Here is a 22169-nt window from a genome sequence, read left to right on the forward strand (position 1 = left end):
CAGGATGCAGTGGGAGACTTTGGCCTTTTTAAACTAAGGTCTTTCCCAAGTCTCAGTTTTACTGAGGCAGCAGCCCATTCAGTGATTAAGGCTAGGCAAGAAATGATGCAAAGAATGGCCTCTTTTACCTAGCCAAGAAAACAAAATCGAGGCTTCTGGCCAAAATAGGAACACTTGCTCCTTACACTTACTCTGAGCCAATCAGGGCCCAAACAATGACCAAGTGAGCTTGAGCTGGGACCTGTTGTTGGCCAAACAATGAGAACCAGAGGGATTTGGATTTAAGGGATGGTCCTTAAGAAATCTAGCTAGATATCTTGCAAGGTTTCAGCACACAAAATTTATACTCCTTTGGGCAAAGCACAGGAAGGAAGGAAGGGAAGGAAGGAAGGAAGGAAGGAAGGAAGGAAGGAAGGAAGGAAGGAAGGAAGGAAGGAAGGAAAGAAGGGAGGAAGGAAGGAAGGGAGGGAGGAAGGAAGGGAGGGAGGAAGGAAGGGAGGGAGGAAGGAAGGAAGGAAGGAAGGAAGGAAGGGAGGAAGGAAGGAAGGAAGGAAGGAAGGAAGGGAGGGAGGAAGGAGGAAGGAAGGAAGGGAGGGAGGAAGGGAGGGAGGGAGGGGGGAGGAGGGAGGAAGGAAGGAAGGAAGGAAGGAAGGAAGGAAGGAAGGAAGGAAGGAAGGGAGGAAGGAAGGGAGGGAGAAGGGAGGGAGGAAGGAAGGGAGGGAGGAAGGAAGGGAGGGAGGAAGGAAGGGAGGAAGGAAGGGAGGAAGGAAGGAAGGGAGGGAGGAAGGAAGGAAGGAAGGAAGGAAGGGAGGAAGGAAGGAAGGAAGGGAGGGAGGAAGGGAGGGAGGAAGGGAGGGAGGAAGGGAGGAAGGGAGGGAGGGAGGGAGGGAGGAAGGAAGGAAGGAAGGAAGATCTGTGTTATCTGTGTTGCCCAACTGTCCAATTCCTGTTCAGTCCCCAGTGAGGCAGCTCCTACTACTTACAGAGGTAAATTAGGCTTCTAATCGGGATAGTCACTTAATTTGGGCAGCTTCAAAGGCCTATCTCCAGAATTTGTATTGTACTGGAACATAGAGTGCTGGGAAGCCCTGAAGAGGCTACTGAGTATGGTCAGTCCTGGGTTTTAGGGAAATGACTTGGGCGCCAGGTTGAAGGCAGAACAGACACTTCACACTGGGACTCTGGTGGGGGAGAGGGAGGCTGCATGTGAGTGGAGAGAAGGGGACCATGGATGGGGGAAGGGGAGGTAGAGATGTTTCCTGGTTAGAACAGACAAGCCTAGTTCGTAGGGTGGGGAAAGGAGTGAAATGAAGCAGTTGCTCCTGGTTGGACCACACATTCACTCGCTCCCAAGCTTGTGCTGACGTCCTACACCAAGCACCTCACTTAGAAAGTGGAAAAGTGACTTCAGAAGTGGGAGAAACAGAGCTCAACAGTGGGCTATAATTTGAGTTTTTTCTAGTTCTGGGGGCCTGTAATTACTGAGGCTGTATGGCTGTACCACACACACACACACACACACACACACACACACACACACACACACAGAGTAGCACTCATTCCCCACAGCCCTGGTTCCCCTCCCCTCCCAGTCCCCAAACCAACATATCTGAGCTCTTACTCTGCCCTACCCACGCCCAGAGTCACTCACTTTATAGATAACTAGGGGTTTTACATTTTATTACAACGTGTGGACGATATCGTGGAACATGAAAGTGGTATCCCCAAAATGAAGAAAGTCTATATGCAGGCAAAAACATTTTTCTCCAACCCAAATCTCTCTCTGATGGTTTTGTACCCCAACCCTATGCATTAGCCTTGTCTCTTCTGCAGTGTGGAAAGACTTGGGAGAAGCAAGGAATCAGAGAACCTCAGGATCCCAGAACTGGAGGGACCCCAGGGGACCCAGAGCCTCATCCACATGTGAATACTGATCTCCTCTACAACACACCCAGTGAGTGGTCATCCAGTCTTTGCTTGAAAACCTCCCAGGAAGGAGGAGCTCACTACCCCCCACTACACCCCACCCAGAGGAGTTCAGCCCATTCCATTTCTGGACAGTCCCCATTGTTAGGAAGTTTTTCTTGACTTCAAGCTTAAATTTTAAACTCCCCCCATCCTCAGCCCATTGCTTCTGGCCTGGCCCTTTAGGGCCAAACAGATGGGACAGTCCAGCCCCTCTGGTACTTGCAGACAGCTCACATATTTCCCTGGGGTATTCTCTTCTCCAGACAAACATGCCCGACATCCCCAACTGATTCTGATTCTGCATGGCCAGCCTCCTCATCCTGATCACCCCTCCCCACCCCTGGTAGATGGGGCAGTCTCCAGCTAACCGGAGAGATCCTGCAGACAGGAGGGGGTAAGTCTCAACCTCAGGACTAATCAGCTTCAGATGGAAAGGTAGTTAATAGTGTGTCCTGACCCAGACAAATGTCACTTATCCTAATACTGCTTAATCACCTGCCTCTCCTGCAGAGGTAACAGTTGTGACTCACAAGTCACTTTCCTCCTAAGCATCCTCATATCCCAGCTTTACAGAACAGGAAACTGAAGCAGCTGGCAGAGGGTCCCACGGCCAAGAGGCAGAGACCTGAACCTCTCCTATGACCAGCACCTGCCCACTGGACAAGGCCTGAAGCCAGAACTGGGGCTAAGAAGAGGCTTCGAAAAAAGTGGAGCCTGGGAACACGACAATAGCTGTAGCGAATGGAATGATGCCAATTAAGGGATTATAATTAAACTGAAAGGAGCTGGGTCTATTGGGACAACCTGTGTGAAAGAAAGAAGGGTCTTGAGGCAAACAAAGAAAAAGAGGAGGGGGGAGGAGGAGGAGAAAGAGGGCATCCAATTAAGCCACCTGCTTCATTCCTGCTCAGCCAGGCTTCAATTACCTGGAACCCCACTCCCTTTCACTAAGGAAGCAGAAGCCACAGAAAAATAGCACCATTATATCAGCCACTGTGTTCTCTAATCACAAGTATGCCCAGCCATATGGCCTATCCCAGTACCTCTCAACTTCCCATCACCAGGCATGTGCCCATTAGAACTGTACTCATACAAGCCAGTAGATGGTCTATCCCAGTACCTCCCACTTCCCGTCACCAGGCATGTGCCCACAGTCCAGTGGCCTGAATTCTGAGCTACTCCTGGTATCAGCAGGGTTACAGTGAGGATTAAATGAGGTGATACTTATGAAGTGCTTCACACATTCTTATTCTATGTTGTTGCTCTGAATAGACAGGCGGTCATCCCCTACCTGACAATAACCTTGCTCATATGATAGGGATCAGGCCCCTGCCAGACACTTATGGAATGACTGCCATGTACAGAGCCAGTGGCCCCCCTCCCGTATATAATGCCTTGGTCTCAGCTCTGTGTGGCATCCCCTCCCCCCCCTCGGTTTTCAGCGTGCTTTCCCGTTCGTTCCCTGCCTTTTGAGTTAATGTGCCCAGCAGCAGCTAGGCGCCTGAGCTCCGCTGCCAGCTCCCGCAGCTCCCTGTGGGCAGCCTCCAGCCTGCACCCTGCCTTTCCCAGTGTCTGTCACATTCTGGGGTCTTTGCCTGTCCCCTCCCTGGAGGTTCCAGGATGGCCAAGACCAGTTGGCTAAAATGCTTATTTTAATTACATGTCCTTGCAAGCTCGCTGCCAGCCGCTGTGGTTACCGTTCTATCTGCAAGCCACTGCAAGTAATTAAAGCCAGCCTGGCTAGGAGGGGGAAATAGGTCCCAGACTGCTTTTCTAAATTGGAAAGTTAAAGATAAGCAAAACAAAGGGGAGAGCCCCCAAAGCCCACCCTGGAAATCAGGAAGGGGGTGAAGTGGAAATCTAGTTCAGTGCAGGGCTCCACTGGGCTGAAGGAGGAGCAGGGGAAGGGCTAGGGATGCTGGGTCTGGGTAAGAGAAGGCTCAGGAAAAACAGGAGAGGTATCTTCAAGTAGAGGAGAGGCTGTGGTCTGGAGAAGGCACCTCACCTTCTTTGTTTGGTCAGAAGGCAGAACCAGGAACATGGGAAAACTTTGCAAAGAGGAGACTTTTGGCAGGAAAAACTTTGGGACAACGAGAATGGTTTGGAAAGGAAGGGGTGGGGGGGCATCCCTCTCATGGGTGGTCTTTGGGCAAAGGCTGGAAGACCACTATGGGGGGATGGAGGCCTCGGGTGTCAGGCCAGAAGGTTGGGATTCCTTCCCCCTGAAAATCTGTGCTTCGCTGAGACAAAAATTCCCGGGGTTTCATCGTAAGGTGGAAGTGCTGCCTGAAGCCAGACAGGGCAGGCCTCAGCCTCTGCCTCTGCACGCAGCAGTGACCCCAGAAGCAATGGCAGAAGCCACAGGATCTTAGATTTTTTGGGCTGTTAGAATCACACACGTAACACTTACTTGCTGTGTGACTCTGGGCAAGTCACTTAACCCCACTGCCTAGCCAAAAAAAAAAAAAAGACAAAAAAAGAATCACACACAGCTCTAGAGCTGAGAGGGCCCTCAGAGGCCATCTGGTCAAAGGCCCTTCGTTTCCAAAAAAGGACAATGATAGTACCAGGAGTACTCGTTCTAGGGCACACCCTTGTTCATTGGCAGATTGGGATTAGAACTCTGGTCTTTTGACCACAAATCCAGCCCTTCTTCCAATCTGCCTCACTGGCCCCAAGGCTGCCATCTTTACAGTTCCTGACCTATTGTTTACAGAAAGTCACTTTTTTGAAAGGGAAGTCCCAAGGCTAGAGCTGCCCAATCCACAGGCAAATCTCATCTGCAAAGACCAGATAAACTGAAATCTGGCTCACATATCTTTGAGAGATGATTTTTCAAACGCATATAAATGCTGTCGTGATTAATTAACAAGCATTTATTTATTAATGAAGTACCAGCTCCTGTATCAGCCTCACAGAAAACAAAGGAGAGTCTGGCCAGTGGGCATTTCCTCAATTAATGGAGAAGGAGCTCTCTTGGTGGGGGAAGGGAGGAAGCCTGCAGATTTTTTTTCCTGGATGTTCCAAAGGGATACTCTTCAGAAGGTCACCAACCACTGGTGGATAGAATGGAAACCAGAGATAAATAATTTACAAAGGGAAAGCGGCCTGGCTTGGTGAGGCCGGCTGACCCTCCTGGAAAGGAGTCGTGCTCCGGAGAGGGAAGCAGCCAGACATTAGCAATCTAGTATGACACATACAATGAGGATCCTGAGAGGCAACACACAAGGAGAGAGGCCCATTATTCGCCGTGGTAAGCAATGAGGGAGCTACAAAAACGCAGTTTCTCATTTTCAACAAACATTGACTGACTGTCTATTCTAGTTTGAAAGGGGAAGCATTTGGTGAAATTATAGGAGCTGGAGCTAGAAAAAGGCCTCAGGGATCTTTTAGTCCAATCCTCTAATTTTTCAGATAAGGAAATTGAGACCCAGCGAACCTTAAGTAACTGGCAGATCACAGAGCTGCGATTGGAACTCAGAGACTTTGACTTCCCATCCAGAGGTGGTCCTACCTCCACCACTCCCAGGATGGCCCCACTCGAGGTAGAATGGTGCTTTGGAGAAAGCCAAGGGCTGGATTCTCCTCTCACCTTCACCACTGACTCATTGCGTGCCCTCGTTCAAAGATGACTGAAAGCACTGTTCTAGAGGAACAAAGATTTAGAGCCAGAAGGGACCCTAGTGCATGCTGGATTCAGTCTGGCTGGTTTTACAGATAAGGAAACTGAGGCAAAGAGCTAGGAAGTGATTTGCAGAGGGTCACACGATGGAAGGTCTTGAACCCAAGTATGAAGGAACTTTTCTTCTTGGGGAAGTGGAAGTATTCCAGAATATCTCCCCCTTTTTGGAGGCATCCTGACTTAGCCGGGCATGAGGCCCACACAGCTTCTCACTCAGCTTTAGACGAGGGGCCAGGTAGGTAGAGCTGGCTTTCAGTAATCGTATACAGGTCCCTTCATACCCCAGGTCATTCGCTCTGCTCATATGTGCAGGAAACCTGGGTCCTCACCACACTTCCCACATCCCACAGGAACCTTCCCCCTCTTTGGACCTTCTCTAGATTCCCTCTTGCCCTCCGGCTTTCCCCCTTTGCTCCCTCCCTTCCTACTTCTCTTCCTTCTTCCTCCTTTCTTTTCTCTCCTGTTCTCTTCTTCTTTCTCTCATTTCTCACCCCAGAGACAGGAAGCAGAGAAATGCCATTACAGCCAGTGGGTGAGAGAGGATCAAGCCACTCTGGCTGCTCTTCAGGGTTCTCAGAATGAAGCTGGACATTGCCTCTGGGGCACTGCTTCCATAGTGCTTACATTTGGGCTCATGGATTCCTGCACTCACAAGGCCTCTGGCCTTGCCCCTTCTCCGGCCCTCTGCAACCCTGCATGGGAGGGGGAGAGTCCAAGTCTGCCCTCAGGACCTTCTCCAGAAGGACCACTTTCCACATTCCTCATTCCCAGGTCTCACAAGCTTCGGGGTGCTCAGCTAAAGAGTGATAAGGCTAAACTAGGTGATGAACTGAGGAAAATTCTGAAGGGCTTCTCCCAGCCCCAGCTTGGGCTTCCCAGCCAAGATCAGGAGATAACGAGCAGACTTGGCCTCAGCCCCTAAACCAAAGCCAGTCGGCCACCAGGTGGGTGTGGTAGGGTGGGGAAGCCAAGAAGGGCACTTTTGTTTTTCCAATTTGGGCCTGGGGTAGGGCCAGGGCCAGGGCCTGTGATTTCATTAGTATAAGAAATGTTAGCATAGAAAATGCAATTTAGAGCTACCTAGGAGGTGCTCGCTTTTGGAGCCCCAGCTCTCTGGCTCGCTCTCTCTCTCTCTCTCTCTCTCTCTCTCTCTCTCTCTCTCTCTCCCCCCAACTACACTGACTCTTTTTTCTCAATTACTTCTTAAGAATAAGCATATTTTAATACCAGAAAATCAGCTACTCTCCGGTGTATGGGCACTCACTGCGTACCATGTCAGACTGCACCTGTTACCTAGAAGGCTCTGAGCCTCTGGCAGGCAAGAGAGGCAGTAACCTCTAGGTGGGGGAGCAAGGAACTCGGGTCTCCAACTGTCACCAGCCAGGCACCTCCCCTTTCTGAGCCTGGCCTGGGATCTACCCATGGCTCGGCCCAGCTAGGCCCACATTAGCTGTCTCCAAAGGCAGGTATTTGGAAGCAGGAAGAGAGGGCGTGGTCTCCAGTCAGAGTCCCTATTTAGCAGGCAGCTGAGCCTGTGGGATGCCGCCAAGGGCTGGGGCCCCTACAGAACATTTCTGGGGATGGAGGTGAGCTGAAATGAATGGCAGGTGGGAAGCTCACCAGGCTTGGGAACACCAAGTTCGGATCATCCAGGCCCACTTCATTTTACCGAGACGAAGAGAAGTCCCCCAGGTAATCGGGCAGAAATGGCATTTGCCCCTTAGCTCTCCACTGTCCTGTCTCTCCTCAAAGACCTAGATTGAAATCTCTATTCATTGTCTCCATTTCACTGGCCATAAAGATGAGAGGTAGGGCAGCCCATGCCAGCATCGGGGCTGGGACCAGAGCCCACAGCCCAATTTTTACATTTTCCCCCTGCAACACTGCTCCGCCCTGACTTCTTGGGAAACATGAATAATCATCTCATATCACCACTAGGATGATGGAGTGGTCATGTGAGGGAGGGCGAGTCAGGGAGGAATGTCTCAGGGCCAGCCCCGGAGCTTCACTGGTACCAGGATAGGGACAGGCCTGGCCTCCCCAAGGCCACACTCCCCCAGCACCCAGAACACTGGCTGGGCCTCTGGTGCAGGCTTTACTGGTGGAACAGGATGAAAAGACCTGGGAGGGAACACTTCCTAGAGAGGGAACCCACATCAAGAAGGGGGACCTCAGGGTCCAAGAGGATGCACCAGACCTCACCATCCACTGGCATTATCAAGCTACTTGATACTACTGTTCAAGGTTCATCAGGTGTCCCGAGACTGAGGCAAGAATCCTAGAACTTCAAAGGGGGGGAGTGGAACCGCAGCACTCCCGAGGGTCACTGACCTCCCTCCCTCCCAGGCAGGGAAGGCTGTGGGCAAAGCCATGAAACAGGCTGCCTTCAGACCTGGGGTCGGCAGAGGTCCAAGCCCCTCCCCTTCCCCAACCTTCCCATGGCAACTCCACCTCCAGGCGGAGGGCCCAGAGATAGGAACGGGAGACTCCTTGACCCCAACTCTGACGGGGTCACCCAGGAGGGACTCAGGGCAAACAGTCGGGGGAATCTGCCCCCCTCCCCACCCCGTTTGGAGGCATCGAGCGCACACACACAAACCCTCACACACACGTGCGTGCACACACACACACACACACACACACACACACACACTCACAGAGGCAGCCTCCACTTTTTTACTGTCTGGCAGCCCCTCTGTCTCCTCCAAGGCCCCCAAAGACTTCTGTCGCGCCCCCATACGCCCCTTCGCCACCCGCAGGCTTCCAGAAGCTGAGGGCTAGCCCTCGGCAGCCCCTGCTGTCCAGGTCCCTGCATCCCCTGGCTGTGCTAGCGGCTGCCAACCCTCCGCGCTAGGAGATCAGAAGCCCAGAGAGGCTGGCCGATATTTAGCAGGAGCGCAGGGCTGGCCGAGTCCCAAATCTCCCTCTTGGGCCCCGCGGCGCCCCAAAGGGCTCCAGGCTCACCCAGACTGTCTCCCCAGCGAATGCTAGAGTCCGGAGCCCCCAGCGGCACATCGCATAGCTCCCTGCCGGCGTCCCTCTGACTGTCCTGGACGCCCCTCACCCCCGGGCCGGACAGTCCCTGCAGTGTCTCCCCCCCCACTCCCAGCCACCATCGGATCTGTCCCCCACCCCCAGCAGCTGCGGCAACTGTGCCTCGGAGCCCCCCCGAAAAACCAACCAGTCCCCTCCTCTCGTGGTGCCCTGGGCTCCCCCTCCGGCCCTGGGCAACAGTGTGCCCCCTCCCCCCCCCAATCGCGCACACGAATACGGACAGGGACACGGACACGCAGGGATACGGAGACAAACACTGAGACACGCAAAAGCACAGAGAGACAACACAAACACACACACAGACACACATACACAGAGCCTCACGCCTGAAAGCCCGGCACACACACAGACACAGACACACACACACACACACACACACACACACACACACACACACACACGCACACCCAGGCGCACACACCATCACAGACCCCCCATCTGTCTCTCCCCCTTAGCCGTTTGCCCAGGAAACTTTGCTAACCTGCGCACCGCTGTCGCCACTGCGGTGTCCGGATCAGGGTCCGGGGTTCGGGTCCGGATCCGGGTCCGGGTCGGGAGGGGGAGCTCGGTCACTTGCTTCCTAGCCCCGAAGTTGGGGCTCCGGGCTGGGGCTCTGCGCTTGCGGGCCGCTCTCGCTCTCGCAGACTGACTCCGGTGGCCGGGACTATCCCATCCTCATCCTCAGCCTCGCCCTCCCTGCCTCGGACTCTGGGCGTCAGCGGCCGTGTTCCTGAGTCTCCGGGTGTGTGTGTGTGCGCGTCTTGCGCGCGCGATCTTCCCCCCTCCGTCAGACACCCACAGCCCGCGTCCTCGGCCGCCACCCCCGCCGCTGCCTCCCCGCCACCCCCGCTGCCGCCTCCGCCACACCGCTGCTGCCTCCCAGTCGCCCCCGTCGCCGCCGCCGCTGCTCTCACTTCCTCTTCCTCCTGCTGGCCAGAGGCTCACTTTACATCTGCAGGGCGTCCCGAGCCCATGTGCGGAGCTCCCTCACTCGCGGGGCTGCGGGATCCGCCGGGCCCGGCCCGGCCGGTCGGGGGCTCCCCAAGGGACCCAGCTCCCCCTGCCCTCAGCCTCGGGGGAGCGCGCTGGCCTCCCGCTCCCCCTGCCCGACACTCTCTGGGTCTTTGCTTCCGGGCAGGACCGACTGACGGACACTTTGGAGGGGCTGCGGGGGGCCAGTGACCCTCTCACCGAAGGGCACCGGGGCGCGCTCGCCTGGAAAGCTCCCGTTCTCTTGGGACAGCTGCGCGCGGCCGCCCCGGCTTGTTGTTTGTGTCTGCTTTGGAGCGGGGCCACCGGGACTCGGGGACTTGGCAGGCTGTCTTTTGGAGCAGCAGGTGCAGCTTCGACTCCCAGACCGCGGGCTGGATCTGGGGTCCTCCGAGGTCGTCCCTGCCCGCGAGGGGAGGAGGAAGGCGAGAGCCCTAGGGACTACTGGCCCCTGTTACCAAGGAGTGGAGCCCGAATTTGAACCCAGCTCATAGTTCATAGCAGCCAAAGCTGGAAGGGACCTCAAAGGTCGTCCAGCCAGACCCCCTCCTCATTTTACGGAGGAGCAAATCAAGGTTCATAGAGGGAAGTCGGCCTACTCGGGCTCATACAGGAAAGTAGAAGGTAGAGTTTCCAGCCCAGGCCGCTAAGGAGAAGCCGCCTCTGCTCCAAAACACACTCATCTCCTTCCAGAAGTCTAACACTATTTTTCTCCTTCCTCCATCATTCTGTCCAGAATAACCTGCCAGACTTGGTGACTTCAAATTATTAAAAACAATAATTGGCTTCAATCAGTCAGTCAACAATACGTATGCACCTACTACGCCCAGGCACTATGCCAAAGCATTGGGGATACAAAAAGAAGCAAAAAGCAATGCCTGCTCTCAAGGAGCTCACTGTCTGATGGAGGAGAGACCATGCAAACATATACGAGCACAGCACAGCTCTATAGGGAATCCATGGGAGATGATGGACAGAGGGAAGGCACAGAGATTAAGAGGGGCTGGGGAAGGCTTCCTGCAGGAGGCCTGGGGAGCCAGAAGGAGAAGCTGAGGAGAGAGAGCATTCTGGGCACGAGAGGTAGCCTGACACAAAGCCCATGGAGCTGGGCAGAGGTACAAGAGTACTGGAAGAAGGGGGGCGGGGGCACTGATGACGGCCTTTGAATGGCACACAGGATTTCCTATTTCATCCTGGAGGTGAGAGGGAATGCCCAGACTTTGATCCTAAGGCCCAAGTCACAGTCCTGGGCTGAATATGAGGTTGACATGATGGGACTCCTGCTGTAGGGACTGAATGGAGTAAGGACTTGAGCGGTCAGAGACCTAAGGCAGGCAGCCCCAGCAACAGCTATTGCTGTGTGTGGTCCAGGCAGAGGTGATGAGACCTGAAGCAGTGTGGGAAGGCGGTGTCAGAAGAGAGACAGGATCCTATTGAAGAGATATTTCAGAGGAGAGCTAAACAGTCATTGGCACTGTATTGGACATGGGGGTGAGAGATAGGGAGGAATCCAGGATGACTGTGAGCCTGGGGGACTGGGAGGATGGTGGTGCCCATAACAGCAACAGGAAAGTTTGGACAGGGGGAAGGTTTAAAGGGGAAAATAATGAGCAGGTTTACAAAGCTTTCTCCACATATGATCCCCATTTACAGATGAAAAACTGGGGGTCAGGGGTGACTTGCTCATGTTCACACATCTCGGTAAGTTCAGAGGCATGATTCAAACCTGGGACTCTCTTGCCTCCAAGTCCACTCTGCCCCCCTCCCCCATCCAAACTGCCTCCAAGTCTAATCTATCTAAACGTGCATGGAGATGGGCAGCTAGGTGGGCCAGTGGATAGAGCACCGGGCCTGAAGTCAGGAAGACCCCAGTTCAAGTTTAGCCTTACTAGCAAGTCACTTCACCTGTTTGCCTCAGTTTCCTCATCTGTAAAATGAGCAGCAGAAGGAAATGGCAAACCATCCAGTATCTTTGCCAAGACAACCCCAAATGGGGTCACGAAGAGTCTGACAAGACTGAATGATAACAAGATGCTTTCATAAAGTGAACTATTATGCTCTAAGTGGCCTGGGAAGAGAGAGAGAGAAACACCTGCCTACTTCTAGAGTTCAGTATACACCTCAAGAATTCCATTTCTAGGGAGACTGACTACCCAAGGCTAAGAACCAAAACTGGGAAGATTTTCATGGCCAGACTAATTTAGAAGACAGTGTACTGCCCTGTCAACCAGCGCAGAGTTATAGCAAACAGGGAGCAGACACGTACCCATCCATCGGGCTGGAATGGCACTCTGGGCATGAGCCTCCCTTCTCTCAGGAAGCAATCTCAGTAGCCTACCACCCGCCAGCCTGAGGAGGCTAAGGGAGGCATTCTCCAGGTGCCGGAGCCAGTCTCTGTAGAGTAGTTTGAATGGGGCTGACTGTGTTTTGCCTTTTTGTGTGTCCCCAGTATCTGGGCCACCTTTCAGAGGAAGCAAAGTGCCCCTCAAAGGAATGATGGCTCAGCAATGACCACTGCCATCCATACTGCCCTCCAAGGTCTGGAAAGTCAAGCCTCTCACCAACTCTGGGACAGGCCAGGGGAAATGTTATCCTCATTTTCTGGATGAGAAAACTGAGGCAGAATTTGAACCTAGCCTTGTAACTCCAGGTCCTTAGGGTGTGTGAGTGTGTGTGTGTTGTGTGTGTTGTGTGTGTGTGTGTGTGTGTGTAAAGATGACTATAAAGAGGTCCCTGAACACCTTAAGTTAAGCCATACTGGGGAGGGAGCTGGCTTCTTGTGAGGAGGCAGCATCCGCTTGTTCTTCAAGAGATGCTGGGGAGGATCAGTTCCTCTGAGGGGTGTGGAGGCAGCTCTGGGTAGGTGAGGAGTACCCTCTGCCTCTGATTGGAGGGCGGAGGCTCTTCCCAGAACCTCCATTTGAGGAGGGCTCCCAGGCTTCCAGCAGGCTACTCTTCTCTTGGGCTTTCCCATCTACATGCTGGTTGGGTGGGGGTCACCTCCAGACGTCCTGACCTATGTCCTGCCAGTGGACACTGATGGCTCTGGAGGAGACAGTGAGGCTGGTGACTTTGCACAGCCCTGTTCGCCTGCACGTCATGGTCCTCTTTGAGAATGAAGGTCGAACAACAACAGCCTGGTTGGGTACCTTCCCCCCCCCTTGTCGGCTTTTCTTTAAGTGTCATCTTCCCCTTTCTAATGTCAGCTCTTTGACGGCCAGGACGGCCCTTCTGGCTCACATCTGTATGCCCAATGTTCACTTAGCTCAGCGCCTGGCACAGAGTAAGCACTTAATGCATGCTTATTGATGGACAGACCATCTGACATAAACTGGGGTCAAGTCTGCTTTTTTCAACAAGCATTTATTAAGTGCCTCCTATGTGCCAGGCACTGGGCTAGGAGCAGGATGCGAGTGAATGCCTCCTAAAATGTGTTGGACCTAACATCAATTCTGGTGGATCCCTATGGCGACACATAATGCACACGGGAACCCAGAAAGCATTCTAGGAAGTCCAGAGCAAGAAACAAAAGGCCTCAGGGCCATAGGTGGGGTTTCCATTGTTACAACCAACTGAAAGGAGGCGATCCAGCCAAGAAAGGCAGATTTGGGAAGTGATCAGCTGGCTAAGAAGAGATTTTGTATTTCTGTACAGAACTTTCATTAAAAGAATGATGAGTGCTTAGATAGGATGAGGCTTAGAATGATGAGTACAATTGTCAAGAGGTAGTCAAATAGTTGGCCTAAATCCTTGCAAATATGAGGGAAATGTCTCTAAATTGAGAAGTGAGGAAAAGAGGAAGAAAAAAAAAGGTGCTCAAATATCTCCGCCTTGCCAGACACCAGAAGGAATGTCCCTGGGAAAAGGGGGAAAGAACGGTGGTGTTAGGGTTCAGCAATTCACAGAACACAGGCACCAAGAATAAAACTGATGGCCCCAATACAAAAGACATCAAGGATCAGAAATAAACTTGAGGAATTAATGCAAAGAGGCGAATCTGACCACCCGGATACTGTTGAGAACCAATAGGATAGGACATGACTAGAATATGGACAGTGGCAGTTTATGACAGTGGCAGAATATGGAGTGGCAGTTTATTTTTTTCTTTTTTTCCTCAATTATATGTAAATATAAATTTTTAGCATTTGATTTTTAAAATATTGAATTTCAAATTCTCTCCCTCCCTCATCTTTCTCAGTCTTGAGAAAGCAAGCACTTTGATATAGATCATATATGTGCAATCATGCCACACATTTCCATATTAGCCATGTTGCAAAAGAAAATACAACCAAAAACCCCAAGAATAATAAAGTAAAAAAAGAAAAAGTCTGCTTCAATCTGCATTCAGACTCCATCGATTCTGTCTCTGAAAGGCAGACAGCATTTTCATAAGTCCTTCGGCACTGTTTTCAATCATTGTATTGCTGAGAATAGCTGTGTCATTCACAACTGATCATTGTACAGTATTGCTGTTACTGTGTTCAGTGTTCTCCTGGTTCTGCTCACTTCACTTTGCATCAGTTCCTACATGCCTTGACTTTTTTTTTTCCCTGAAACCAACCCTGGTCATCATTTCTTATAGAACAGTAATATTCCATCACAGTCATATATCACAATTGGTCCAGCCATTCCCCAACTGATGGGCATCTCCTTAATTTCCAATTCTTTGACACCTGCAAAAGAACTGCTACAAACATGTTGCAGCTTGGTGGCACAGTGGATAGAGCAGTGGGTTTGGAATCAGGAAGACTGATCTTCATGAGTTCAAATCCAGCCTGAGACACTTACTTAGCTGCAGTGACCCTAAACAAGTCACTTTACCCTGTTTATCTCAGTTTCCTCCTCTGTAAAATGAGATGTAGAAGGAACTGGCAAACCACTTCAGTATCTTTGCCAAGGAAACCCCAAAATGATGCCCTGAAGAGTTGGACTCAACTGAACCAACAATCAATAATAAACATTTTTGTAAAAGTATCTCCTTTTTCATTGATCTCTTTGGGGTACAGATCTAGCAGTATTGCTGGGTCAAAGGGTGAGTGGCAGTTAATTAAAAATAAACTCTTACATAAAAAAAAAATACAGGGAAACTGAAGGGACACTGAAGGGTAAACTTAGTAGAGGACATTGGGATGAGGACCAACAAAGAAAGCGGTGCTATCGTTGTGGGAATGTACCACAGACCACTGAGACACAAGGAGGGATAGGATGATAACCTAGATATGTAGAGAGCGCCGTATCAGCATGATGAGGGACTTCAATTGTCCATATACTTTCCTGAGCCTCTCTCCGACAATAGTAGGTTACTTATTTTTTAAATTTAATTTACTTTCTCTTCTTCCCACCTCTCCCTTTTGCCACCCAAATAAACAAAAAAGAAAAAGAAAACATTCAAAGCAAATATTTGTAGTCAAGTGAAGCCAATGCCTCTGTTGGCCATGTCCTCATTCTAAATTTTGAGTCTATCACCTCTATGTCAGGAGGTCAGTAGCCTGCTTCATCTCTAGGTCTCTGCAATCATGGCTGGTCATTGCATTGATCAGAGTTCTAAAGTCTTTCAAAATTGTTTGCCTCTACAATGCTGTTGTTATTTTATAAATTATCCTCCTGGTTTTGTTCAGTCTGCTCTGAATCAGTTCACAGAGTCTTTTTTTTTTTCAGTTTCCTCTGAATCGGTCCATTTCCTCATCCTTATGGCTCAGTAATATTCAGTTACAATCATATACCTTAACTTGTTTAGCCATTCCCAAATAGGTATCACCTTAGTTTCCTGTATTTTGCAGCTATGAAAAGAGATACTGGAAATATTTTTGTGCTCTTCTTCTTTCTTTGATCTCTTTAGGATATATGTCTAGTAGTGATAATGCAGAATAAACAGACATGCACAGTTTAGTGATTTTTTTAGGGCATAGTTCCAAATTACTTTCCAGAATAGCTGGAAAATTCATAGCTCTATTGTCCATCGATAAACATGACAATCTCAATAAATATGGGCTTGAGTTACAAATTACAATTGTGTCCCTGTTTCTCCAGGGAGGCTTCACCGATTTAAGAGGGCTTTGCCACAGTGGCAGAAATGCCAGCAAACATGACCAGCCTTTGTTCCTCAACATGAAGAGTTCTCCGTGCCTTTTGAAGATTATCTGGGTGTAACGGGTGTGTTACGTTAGCCAATCATACTATCATACTTCATACTCTCACACAGGGCTATTAGATGCCTACTCACTCACGGGACTGGCTTGTTTACCCTGTTCTCACATTGGCAGGTACAGTGTGACCAAAAGTGTACCACCATTCCATTACACTCAGATCTTCTAAGGATGCTGAGTATGATTCTGTTGTGATGCAATATCCTCACTACTCTAGCTATTGAGTTCCCACTGAAGCATTTCTATTTATACAACCAGCTACTCACAATAACGATTATTTTATATCTTAAACATAACCATTTACAGAGCCAAGATGGAAGAATGAAAGCAGTGACTTGCTTGAGCTCTCCTCCAAACCCCTCCAAATACTCATAAAAAATGGCTCTAAACAAATTCTGAAGCAGCAGAACCCACAAAAAGAGTGAAACAAATTTCCAGCCGAAGACAACCTGGATGATTGATCAGAAAGGTGTATCGCCTGACTGGGAGTGCAGCGCAGAGTGGCATGGGTGCGCAGGCTGCAGCGAACCTGGAGCAGGCCTCAGAGGACTGAATCTCAGGCAGCTATGGAGGTTTCCAGACTCCTCAATCCACCAATGACAAGGACAACTTAGAAGGTCAGTGGGAAAAGTCTGTTTCTGTCACTGCTGAGAAAGGAAGGCAGGGTCTCAGCTCCATTCCCCAAGAGCTTGGCCCTGGGGGGGCAGTTGCTTCCCGAGCTTCCAGCCCACAGACTAAGGGGGCATCCAGTGGCTGATCAGAGAGGGACTGCAGGGATCTCTTTGCCAGTGCTGAGGCAGGAATATCTTGCTTTTCCTATGTTTGGATCTGGGCCACAGTTCTGGGGTGTGGTGCTGGGGTGAGGAGGAGTGCTGGCTTGGTGGAGCTTGTAGTGGCTGTGGACAGGAACCCCTCCTCATAGTTACAGAACAGAAAGGAGTACTTGTGGTTGCAGGCCAGGAAGGAAGTAAACACCTCGCCCCTCATCATACCACCTTGGAAGAACTGAAAATTTACAGGTCCCTACAAGTATCTCTGAAAACAGCTGTACAAACCCCTAAAGCTTGGCACAGTACATTCTCCACATTGGAAGCAGACTTTTACCTTAACAAAGAGTTTAAAACTCAAATAACTGGCCCGGATCATGAGCAAGCAGTGCAAAAAGAGTCAGACTATATTATCTTACTTTGGTGAAAAGAAGATCAAAATATACAACCAGAAGAAGACAACAAAGTCAAAGCTCCTACATCCAAAGCCTCCAAGAAAAATATGAATCAGTCCCAGGCCTTGGAAGAGCTCAAAAGGGATTTTGAGAAGCAAGTAAGGGAAGTAAAGGAAAAACTGAGAGTGATGCAAGAAAAACAAAAAACAAGTCAACAGCTTGCTAAAGGAGACCCAAAAAAATACTGAAGAAAATAACACCTTAAAAAATAGCCTAACCCAAATGGCAAAAGAGGTCCAAAAAGCCAATGAGGAGAAGAATGCCCTAAAAAGAAAAATTGGCCAAATGGAAAAGGAAGTCCAAAAGCTTACTGAAGAAAATACTTCCTTAAAAATTAGAATAGAGCAATTGGAAGCTAGTGACTTTATGAGAAATCAGCACAGTAGAACAAATCCAAAAGAATGAAAAATTAGAAAACAATGTGAAATATCTCATTGGAAAAACAACTGACCTGGAAAATACATCCAGGAGAGAAAATTTAAAAATTATTGGACTATCTGAAAGCCATGATCAAAAAAAGAGCCTAGACATCATCTTTCAAGAAATTATCAAGGAAAACTGCCCTGATAATAGAACCAGAGGCAAAATAGAAATTGAAAGAATCCACAGATCTCCTCCTGAAAGAGATCCCCAAAGGAAAACTCCTAGGAATATTATAGCCAAATTCCAGAGTTCCCAGGTCAAGGAGAAAATATTACAAGCTGCCAGAAGGAAACATTCAAGTACTGTGGAAACACAATCAGGATAACACAAGATTTAGCAGCTTCTGCATTAAAGGACTGCAGGGCATGGAATATAATATTCCGGAGGGCAAAGGAGATAGGATTACAACCAAGAATCACCTACCCAGCAAAACTGAGTATAATCCTTCAGGGGAAAAAATGGTCATTCAGTGAAATAGAGGACTTTCAAGCATTCTTGATGAAAAGACCAGAGCTGAATAGAAATTTTGACTTTCAAATACAGGACTCAAGTGGAACATGAAGAGGTAAACAGGAAAGAGAAATCATAAGAGACTTATTAAGATTGAACTGTTTACATTCCTGCATGGAAAGATGATATTTATAACTCATGAGACCTTTGTCAGTATAGGGTAGTTGGAGGAAAAAAATTATATTATGTATATGTAGATAGATAGATAGAGGGCACAGGGTGAGTTGAAGATTAAGGGGTCATATCTGGAGAATAAAATTAAGGGATGAGAGAGGATATACGGAGAAGAAGAAAGGGAGAGGTAGAATGGGGTAAATTATCTCACAAAAAAAAACAGAAAAGTCTCTTACAATGGAGGGGAAACGGGGAAGGTGAGAGGGAATGAGTGAATCTTATTCTCATAGGATTTGGCTTAAGGAGGGAATAACATACACATTCAACTGGGTAAGAAAATCTGTCTTACCATACAGGAAAATAGGGGGAGAAGGGGACAAGAGAGCAGGGGGATGATAGAGAGGAGGAGATTGGGAAAGGGGTAATCAGAAGTAAATACTTCTGAGGAGGGACAGGGTCAAAAGAAAGAATAGAATAAATGGAGGGCAGGATAGGATTAAGGGAAATAGAGTTAGTTTTTCACAACATGTCTACTATGGACGTGTTTTGCATAACTGCACATGTACAACCTATATTGAGTTGCTTGCCTTTTCACTGAGGGTGGGTGGGGAGGGGGGAAGAGAGAAAATTTGAAACCTAAAGTTTTAAAAACATATGTTTAAAAAATGTTTTTGCATGCTACTGGGAAATAAGAAGTATAGGAAATGGGGTACAGAAGTCTATCCTGCCCTACAGGAAAATAGAAGGGGAAGGGGATAAGAGAAGGGGAGAGAGATAGAAGAGAGGAGGACAGACTAGGGGAAGGGATATTCAGAATGCATGACATCTTGGGGTGGGGGGAAGGGGAGATGGGGTGAAAATTTGGAACTCAAAACCTTGTTGAAGTGAATGTTGAAAAATAAAAATAAATAAATTTATATTAAAAAAAGAAGAAACAACCATTTATTTAAAAATTAGGCAAAATAATAATAATATTACAAGTACTTATTATAGCAAGTGCATAAGTAATAAAATATCTACACATAAACCTGAATCACACTCTTTTACTTTGGGGAAAAAGTGAGCACACATTTATAGAAACCTTCTAAGGAGGCACACAAGTGAGGAAAACCCATGTGCCCAGGGTAACTCACAACTCTGGAACCACAGAACCCAGTGTCTTCTTTCTTTCTCAGGAATTGCCAAGCAAAGTTCCATGGTGAATGTAGTTTCTGCACTTAATAGATGTTCTCGCTCTAAATCGAGTTGATCCATGCTGTGTTTAACTCAAACTTCAGTGGTTTTTATGCCTTGGACAAATCAGTTGATCTGAGTGACTTCTGATTTTCCGTTTTTAACATGTTCTTTCGCTTATCTGTATTTACTTATCAACAGCAACTTTGGCATCTATCACTTTCAGCTTCAAACTTAGCTGATGCACTTTTGAATCTATTATTGCATCTCTCTCTTCTCTGATCTTTCTGGGTTCAGGCATATCCAGACAAATTACATTTGTCACATAATCATACAATAGTTCTGATGCCTCCCTGGTACACCTTATCCCATTCAAAACCATCAACTTCTTGTCTCACAACTCCTAGTCATAATGTAACCTTCAGCAAGCACAACCTAACCTTCTTAGTGTGTTACTCTTTCTCTTGGAATTCTGAGCAGAGCCTTAATTCAGCAACAGCCATTAAAGACACAATACACTTCAAGGGCTTCAAGGAAGTCTGAATGGTAAGACTATGCCATGCAAGTATTATGAGAGTTGGAAAGGTAAATGGGAGCATGTAATCAGTTATCCACGTCCTCAAAAACACTCACCAGAGACTCAGCTGACCATGTCAGAGGCATACATGCTGTTGAGATGGAGATGCTGCTGAGAGGGAGCATGCATGCCGAGGCTCATCACCAGACTTTTTGGCTCCTGAGTTATGTGAATTTTTTAGTACGAGCAACCCAGGAAACATGAGAATGTATCATGTCCTTAATCCTGGAAGACTCCCAGCCAATGCAGGGTAACCAGGTCAGCAAAGCAGAAAAGGGGGCAAAGAAAAGGGCCCTTTTTGTTAGAAGGGATTAGAGATTGCGTCAGGAGAAGGGTGGAGGGATACATTCAAGATTATAGTCATGTTGAAACAAAAGATATCAAGAAACATTTAAAATATAAAGAATCTCTGTAAGGCAGGTGAGTTCTTCACAGATAGTCCGCAACATTAGCCAGCAATCCTCAGAGCTGAAAGAAATCAGTCTGGTATGAAAGGAAATCAGAGTATAAGGAAAATCTCTTCCATTTTGTCTGAAATTGTAATTCCAGGTGAAATTTGCCTGAAATTGTTGTTCCTATGCTAGCAGAAATCTAGGTTAGATAAGTGATCTCGGGCTTCAGGGAAAGAAAGCTCGCTGGGAGCCTAGGGAAAGAAGTGTCCTGCTGGCCATCCTTGGCTCTGGCCAGACCCCACTGAAGGCTTGGGTCCAGTTCTGGGAGCTACATTTGAGGAGGGAGACTGAAATGAAGAAGAGATTCCCCTCTGGCCATAGAAGCATCGGCTCGAGGTACTAGGAATGCTGAGCCCAAGGAAGAGACTCCTTAGGGAGAAAAAGTTGCTGTCACCCTCATGCCCTTCCAGCCTTCTCTCCTCCAAACTAAATATTCCCAGTTCATTTTAATGACATATGGCATTACCTTGAGTAACAGGATGCCTGCAGCAGCTAGGGGATGCCATAGTGCACAGAGCACCGAGCCTGGAGGCAGGAAATCCTCGTTCAAATACAGCCTGTGTGATCCTGGGCAAGTCACTTAACCTTTGCTTGCCCCAGTTTCCACATCTGTAAAATGGGGATAGTAATAGCACCTACTCACAGGGTTGTTATGAGAATCAAATGAGATAGTATTTGTGAAGCCCTTTACAAATCTTCAGGTACTATATAAATGCTGGCCAGTATTCTTATAGAAGGTTGGCACAGCCAGTGGTGGGCATTCCTAGCAGTTCCCCCTTCCCCTCAGAGAAAGTAAGTAGTTTATATCAGAGGCGAGACTTGACCCCCAGGTCTTCCTGATTCGTATGCTGGCTCTTAAGCTACCAGGGCACACAGTCTCTCATCAACATTATTACCACATAATAACAACTATGATCTGTGAGAGGCAGTGGACAGAGAGTGGACAGAGAGGTCCAGCTGTGGAGTCAGAAAGGCCTAGATTCAGCCCCTGCCCCTGACACAGCCTGGGTTTGTGACCCAGGGGAAGTCTTGGCATCCCTGGACACCTCTCAAAGTGGCTAACGGGAGTTTCTGGGCAGAAAGTTCTATATGCTGATGAAACCACTGTCTTGGCCAAAATAGATACAAAAACATGGGGAAAAGGTACCAAGAAGTAGTACCTGGTGGCAGGTGCTGAGAAGCATACCTAGTCAGTCACCCATAGCACTCAGATTTTGCCAACAAGGAGAGAAGCCAAAATGTTTAAGAGACAGTCTAGATGATTCATGATGCGATGAACAAATCGGAGCTTTGGGATGGACGGAGTCTCAGTGTCACTAAGCCAGGGGTCTACTGGACACAACTTGCCCTGGCTTTAGTTATATCTGCCCATTAGGACACTAAGGTCAGCGGTGGGTTTTGCAATGCAGAGACTTGGTCAGAGGCCAAATTTTGCAAATTCTACCTTGCCTAGATGTCTTACATCCATCCCCTTCCATCTGCCCACACAGCCTCCAGCCTGCTCCAGGCCTTCATCACCTCCCTGCTTTCTTCAGCCCATCTTCAGCCCAACTGCCAAAATGATCTTCCTAAAATACCTGACTGACCAAGTGACTCCATTGCTCAGAAGCACACAACGGCTCCCCGTGGCCTCCCAGAATAAAACATAGAGGGGGCAGCTAGGTGGTGCAGTAGATAAAGCATCAGCCCTGGAATCAGGAGTACCTGAGTTCAAATCTGGCCTCATACCAAACACTTGACACTTACTAGCTGTGTGACCCTGGACAAGTCATTCAACCCTAGTTGCCAAAAAAAAGAATAAAACATAGACTCCTCAGCTGAACACTTAGCGCCCTATCTGGGTTCCACCCACTTTTCT

At 48.8% G+C, this 22169-nt stretch overlaps 1 protein-coding gene across 4 annotated transcripts in view; it reads right to left on the minus strand.

The window, feature by feature from the left end:
- Positions 1–9515, minus strand: part of ELMO1 (engulfment and cell motility 1) — a 411711-nt gene extending 402196 nt beyond the window's left edge. For 2 of the 4 annotated variants that reach the window (XM_078152032.1, XM_078152031.1), the window contains exon 1: positions 9186–9512. The gene's annotated coding sequence lies outside the window, so the exon portion shown is untranslated. Of the gene's footprint in view, positions 1–9185 lie in introns of all 4 variants that reach the window. The other 2 variants (XM_078152030.1, XM_020964349.2) reach the window with 2 other exon arrangements.
- Positions 9516–22169: the final 12654 nt, after the last annotated feature.

This window comes from Phascolarctos cinereus, unplaced genomic scaffold (assembly GCF_003287225.1).
Source record: "Phascolarctos cinereus isolate Bilbo 61053 unplaced genomic scaffold, phaCin_HiC Scaffold_4;HRSCAF=312, whole genome shotgun sequence".
Classification (NCBI taxonomy): domain Eukaryota; kingdom Metazoa; phylum Chordata; class Mammalia; order Diprotodontia; family Phascolarctidae; genus Phascolarctos; species Phascolarctos cinereus.